General features: G+C 35.5%; 1 pseudogene; it reads left to right on the forward strand.

Moving 5' to 3' along the window:
- On the forward strand, positions 5,374 to 6,099 carry Gm19239 (predicted gene, 19239; annotated as a pseudogene).

Raw genomic sequence — 6,359 nt, forward strand, 5'->3', positions numbered from 1 at the left:
TTTGCCTGTCCTGAGGTATCTGGCACTTGTTCATCATTAGTTGGCTCAGGGTCATAACTTATCTGTTTGGAGCGTGTCTGAGTCAGGACTGGGAGGGCCAATTTTTTATGTGCCTTGTCCTTGGCTGAATATTTATGTTTAATTTTCTCCGTGGAGACTGGAGGAGAAACCTTCTTTATGACTTTAGGGTACTCTGACCGTTTTTTTACAATTGGGGATCCAGAGAGGGCCCCCTGTAAGTTTTGAATTTCTAAAGTTAGGTCTCCTAATTCTTTTTGCAAGTATAAAACCTCTTTTAGACCAGAAATGTGAGCCACCAGAGTATCCTTTGTGTGGAGCAGATGATGGACGGTTGTCTCTGGCAAGGGAGCGGGAGGTGGCAGGCTGAGGGAGGGATAGAAGTGCAGAGAGGGAAAGGGAGAGGGGTGCATTCGGGAGCCAGGATCATATCTCTCCTTCTCATATTTGGCAGCCTCCTCTTTTATTTCTGCCTCAGAGGACGGGTCAAGGGGAGCATTACAGTCCTTCAAGACTCTATGCAAGACTGGATAAACATTCTTTGCTCTAACAATTTTCTCTGATTCATCCAGGGACCCCTTCAGGCTTTGTAGGGAGAGAGGAGCTGGCAAACTACTTGTAGGATCTGGCATGTTTATGATGACTGAAGAAGTCCTTTTTAGCTTCACTTTTACAGGATGGTGAGCAAGAAGCCACAAAAAAATCCTCAGTGAGTGCCAGCAGTCTGGCTCCTTCCCCTCCTTGTTCTGCTTTTTTAAAGATCCCATAATAACTGATATGGGATCCTAATATTACATTATAACATATAATATTATAATATTAATACAAGAGTATATTATACCAATATTACATTATATCACAACACAATATCCTAATATTATACTATGATCCCCATAATCTAATGATCCCATAATATCTGAAAAAAGGTTCAGGGATATTTTCACCCTTCTTTATTAAATCATTAATATTTTTACCTACCTTAGTTCATGTAAGTGGATGAATCTAAGGTCCACTCAAAACTAACCATGGACATTTAGTGTCCACAATGCAAAAAATTTTAATCAAATCTTTTTTCTTAACTCTGTTCCTCTCTCCCTAAATAGACCCTTTATCTCTTTTATAAACATTGTTTCCTTTGAAAACGCATTCCTCATGGCCAATGGGACAACATTGTGGCATCTAGACTTACCTCAAGACTCCCCGTGTTGCAAGAGCAAATGCGGTCCAGGGAGGTCTCTACCCTTGCTGGTGTTACCTTAATCTTATCATTGTCCTGAAGGTGATCATACCTTGAGGCTCCACGTTGGGCGCCACTATAACCAGTCCAGCAGGTCCAGTTATTCGTGGGTCTTGAGGGGACTCCTCCTAAAAACAAATGGGGGGATGAGACAGAATGGAGACCAAGTACAGAAACGACATGGAGCCAAATCTGAATCTTGTCAAGGTCTCATTGTGTTCAGCAAAACTTACAGTATTTATACACAAAGATCAAAGGGGAAATAACCTTTATGCAGAAGGGCAGGGGAGGGGGCAGTGGTAATTTTCCTTGGTGACTACAAGGGGAGTCATGGTAGCTAAAAGTTCATCTTGTGGTTATGATGTCTGCTGTTTGTGTCAGTCAGGTCCGGTGTCATTTTGTGGTAATTGCAGGTGACCTTCATCTGGACTTCGTCAGCTTGAGGAAGGGGTCCAGTTGGGAACAGTCCATTGGTGACCTTTGTCTGAACTTAGTCAGCTAGGGGAGGAGGTCCAACTTTATGTCTTAAGACTTGATAGTTCACTTGGATTATTATTAAGAATTTAGTTTTGGCTCCCAACAATATGAACCAGGTGACCAGTAAATCTGTTGATAGTTTTTGTCTAATCTGACGATAAGGAAGCTATAATCATGAGACCTCAATAATATGCCTGACTAAAGTAGATCAGAAAAATTGTATTAGAAATGCTAGCATGAAAGAAGAAAAGTATTGTAGGGCCACACTCCTAATCAAAGAAGACAGGCAACTAATGACTATTGAGAGAGAAATTAGCCTTTCCCAGGGATGAGCTCACATGGTCAACACTGAAGTCAAATACACACAATCTGAACTATACAAGATCAGTAGGATGCGTGTGTGTGCGTGTGTGTGTGTGTGGGTGTGTGTTTTCAGAGGAAAGCGATATAGTTATATATCATTTTAGTGACTGAAGATTTTTAAAAATGAAAGCATATTCACATGGCTTACACTTAATGATTGTCAGAGAGTTCTACCACTTCTTTTTTTTTCTGTGCACTGAAAATTAAGTTTATAAATGCAGACGTTATAATCTTTTCTGAATTTTGCATAGTTAAATAACTTAAAAAGTCATATGTATGGAAATTTTTGTTGTATAATTATATCCTTATATTTAATTTTGTATTAGTCTTTATTTCCTCCTGTTGATTTCTCTCCCTTCCAGTCCATTTTGCAATATACTAGATTCTTATTCTAAAGGGAAGCTGTATCCCTTAGCTACTGATATGTTCATTTTTGTAAATGCATATGGTAAAAGAAAGTAACCTTAATTATTTATCCTGTATTAACTTAATAGGGGAAATTACACAGGGAGATAGAGAGACATTATTATTAATGTCTTTAAATATATTTCATAGTTTATAACTCAAAGTGATATAAATGCATACTACAGTTCATGCAAGAGTATGTTTATATATTCTCAAGACAAGCCTTGTTCTTTCAGAAATTATCACAAAATTAGAAAGGAGTGTTTAACTTGAATTGAATTAACATTACTAAGCTCCCTAAATAAATGTTAGCACATCTTTTTTTTTCTTAGTTTCTGTAGTATAAAATACATTTTTCCTTTTATATGCCTTTCTGAGTTTTCCTTACTATACTATAAACAATTACATCACATAGTAACAAAACTCACTGAACAGTGGTTGTACACCCGTCACTACTATACAGAATTAAAATTGAAAATGAACTCAGTTAGCTTTACTGACTAATTTCCTTAGGCAGTACCCTAAGGCATCAACACCAATTCATCACTACCCAAATTTCTGTCAAGGCACCAATGTCTTCACTGGAATATAGAGATAGCCAGCATGTTTAAAAGTTGATTATTTTTCAGAAGAAGAAGCAAAATAATTTAAATATATTTCATGTTTCATCTTCATGGTCACCTGAACTATCAAATAAACCTTAACCTTTGGAAGTTAGAAAGGCTAATACAAAGGAACCCATAACTCTCAGACTCAAATTCATAGGCTATAAACAGTATTTATATTTATAGAAATCATGTCCTAACTAGACAGAAAAACAACTATTGTAATTTTACTTGAAATTGGAGTAGACCTACTTGTTATTTGTTTAAAAAAATGATTACTTATAAAATAACGTGCTCTGTATAAAGAAACATTAATTTTAATATATTCTTAATACTGTGAATCTGTGCTGTTTATCCAGAAATTAACATAATTAAACCATTCCAATATACTTTGAGGTGAAAATGATGGTTTCTTCTTTTACAAATTATTATTTTTCTGATAACAGAATCAAGCGATGAAAATATTTTGGAAAATCTGAATTACTTATATATGTGTTCTCACATGTCAGTGAAGATATTGAAGGCAAAAAGCATGAAGAGGGTTTTTAAAAGTCTGTCACAATTTAAATATTTCTGACCTGTGACTCTGTATTTGTCATTCATTTTTGTGACGTATATACTTAGTATGACTTTTGTAATGCTTGGCACTTGATACCATTAAAATCTAGACAGACATGTTCCTGTCCATGAATGTATTATGTGTATAGTTGCCATTGCTTCTATGTGAATTACCCATGTTTATACATAAACCCTGTTTAAAATAGGAAACTAAAGGAAAGTGTACCTAATACATAAATCAGGTATCTTGTCAATATATGTTCAATGCCAGTTACTAAATATTCAGTTTCTGATTAGAATGAATTGGGCTATTCAATATCACCTTCTTTATTGTCATTATTATCACAGAGAAGTTCAGGGAGGGGAAACATGTTTAAATGCAGTGAATAAAATATTAATATAAACATGAAATTTCTAGTTGTTGAGTGCCTGAATGGTGTACTAAACTGTAATGCCCATCAGAGTCTCAATCACTAAGTTATTGATTATCTGCCCTAAATTTTGTCCCACTGGCATAAATTCTATGATAAATCTTTACAATATACTTGGTTAATGTTTTTCAGTTTAAGCTGCTTCTATGTATGACTTATGGAGCTTATATACAATGTATGAACTTACAAATTGGTAAAGATCAATTCAAAATGAAATCAGAGAGACCTTTATAAACAAGACTCTAATTATGCTTCTTATAAAATTATAATGACTAGAAATAGAAACTTTGTTAGACAGAGTGATATATCTAACAACTATGAATCAGAAAACTTCTCTAATTATTTAAGTAGGCCATACATAGAATAAATTTGCTTACAGGGTATCCTAGAGTATCTGGTGCTTAAGATGTGCTACCATGTGGAGAAGCTTGGTCACCAGTGCTTTCATAGCTTGTATTCCTAAGACCATATACCACATGTGTGAAGGGAATTTCCTGAGCATTCACGAATATGAGATTATAGAGTATTATATGTACTTTTAGTTCTCATTTATTTTCTAAATGTCACTCTACTCTCTAATTGGCTTGCATGTAAATCCAACTGTGGATATCATGCCCTAATGATGCAAAACTTGATCCCATATAATCTAATAGAGCTATTAACCACATTGTAGGGGATAAATATGTCAAGGGAATTTCTTACATTATTACTTATTTGAATATATTTAAATATAACTGGAATCCTAAATTTTTAATTTCTAAATTTCCCTCACAAAATTTAATGAATGACACCCTTAGCTCTATACTTAAAACTACCTATAATAACTATGTTTATAAATATACATATAAAGTTTAAATGAAAATTTACTGAGGTGACCATGTTCCCTTTAAGAAACAAAGAGTATGTAGCAAATACCTCAACACCTACTATGAGAAGTCCTCCCTTAAGTTACTGATTAGCATTATCCAAGAAACTTCCAAAATTTTACAGACCATTAGTATTGATCTTAGTTGGCCCCACCTCAAAAGTTGAAGTTAAGTCTCTTCTGCAGAAGACATATGAGCTTTAGAAACAGGGTTCAGATTCTGAGCCTCCTTCCTGACAACCATCTTCTACAGAACAAGAATGTGTCATGCAAGCATCCAAAAAGGAAAGAGAAAAATGGTATTATGCAGTTATGACATCTATTAACTTTAACAATGACCAAAATCGGGTAATAATCATAAGATTTCAGTAGTGACAAGCATGCCTTGGCAGCAAACTGCATGTCGACTATTGTACTTAGTGGGTTGCAGACTGAGTGAAGTTGCTTCTCAAGTCAGACAGTCTGTTTAGGGTGGTAGTGCTGATGGGTTCAACCTCTGACCTTGACCACCATGAAAAATTAAGAAGGCCTGTGGAAATTGTGGGATTCTGTGCGAACTTAGAGTAACATCCACGCATAAAGGACCAGATGAAACTTTGAGGATTAAACAAAATATGAAAGGGATGGATTACCTACTGTATTTGTCTCAGTGGCAGGCAGAAGCAATGGTCTAGGTTCAGTGATGTCTGGTAATACTGTATATCCGGTTATCAGCTGTCCCCCAGTCACACCAGACTGCAGTGCTCAGGATATGTGATCATCTCTCCAACTGCCCAGTATCTTGGCTGTTCAACTATACTTTCTTCAGAAGGACAAGCTCAGTTTGCTGCTCAGATATTTGGGTTAAGTAACCATTTATTGTGGGCCAAATTTCGAGTGAGAATATTGAACACGTGGGTATCCTTAAAACTGGCTGATAAGAAAATCAGAGAATGAAATTTGTAGAAAAAAAAACAATTTAATTATTAGGATAAAAGTTACATATACCTAGGTTAGATTTAAATAAAAAAAATAAGCAAAATGATTTCACATAAGATAAAACAATTCAGTTTGCAAATGAACAAGTGGTCCTCAATGTTTACAAGTTAGCACATTGTCAGTGGAGATTATTAATATTTTTAGCTCTAGATAGTGATATGTTCGTTCCTTAGCATTCCAGAGGCTGAGAAATCAGGATCACTAAGTTCAAGACCACCCTGAACTGTATACTGAGACTCTGTACTTGCAAGGGAGGGAATCTTTATAGTTAGCAAAATTGGCATAACACTGCTAAATTACATCTAATCTTCTGTATAGTTATTGTTGGGTAAATATGTAATTATGGAACTAGAGCACTTCTGTCTTTCAAGAACCAGCATGGCTCTCTTGCAGGTGACCTGAGTTTGGTTCGAAGCATCTAA

This window comes from Mus musculus, chromosome 13 (assembly GCF_000001635.26).
Source record: "Mus musculus strain C57BL/6J chromosome 13, GRCm38.p6 C57BL/6J".
In the NCBI taxonomy this organism is placed as follows: domain Eukaryota; kingdom Metazoa; phylum Chordata; class Mammalia; order Rodentia; family Muridae; genus Mus; species Mus musculus.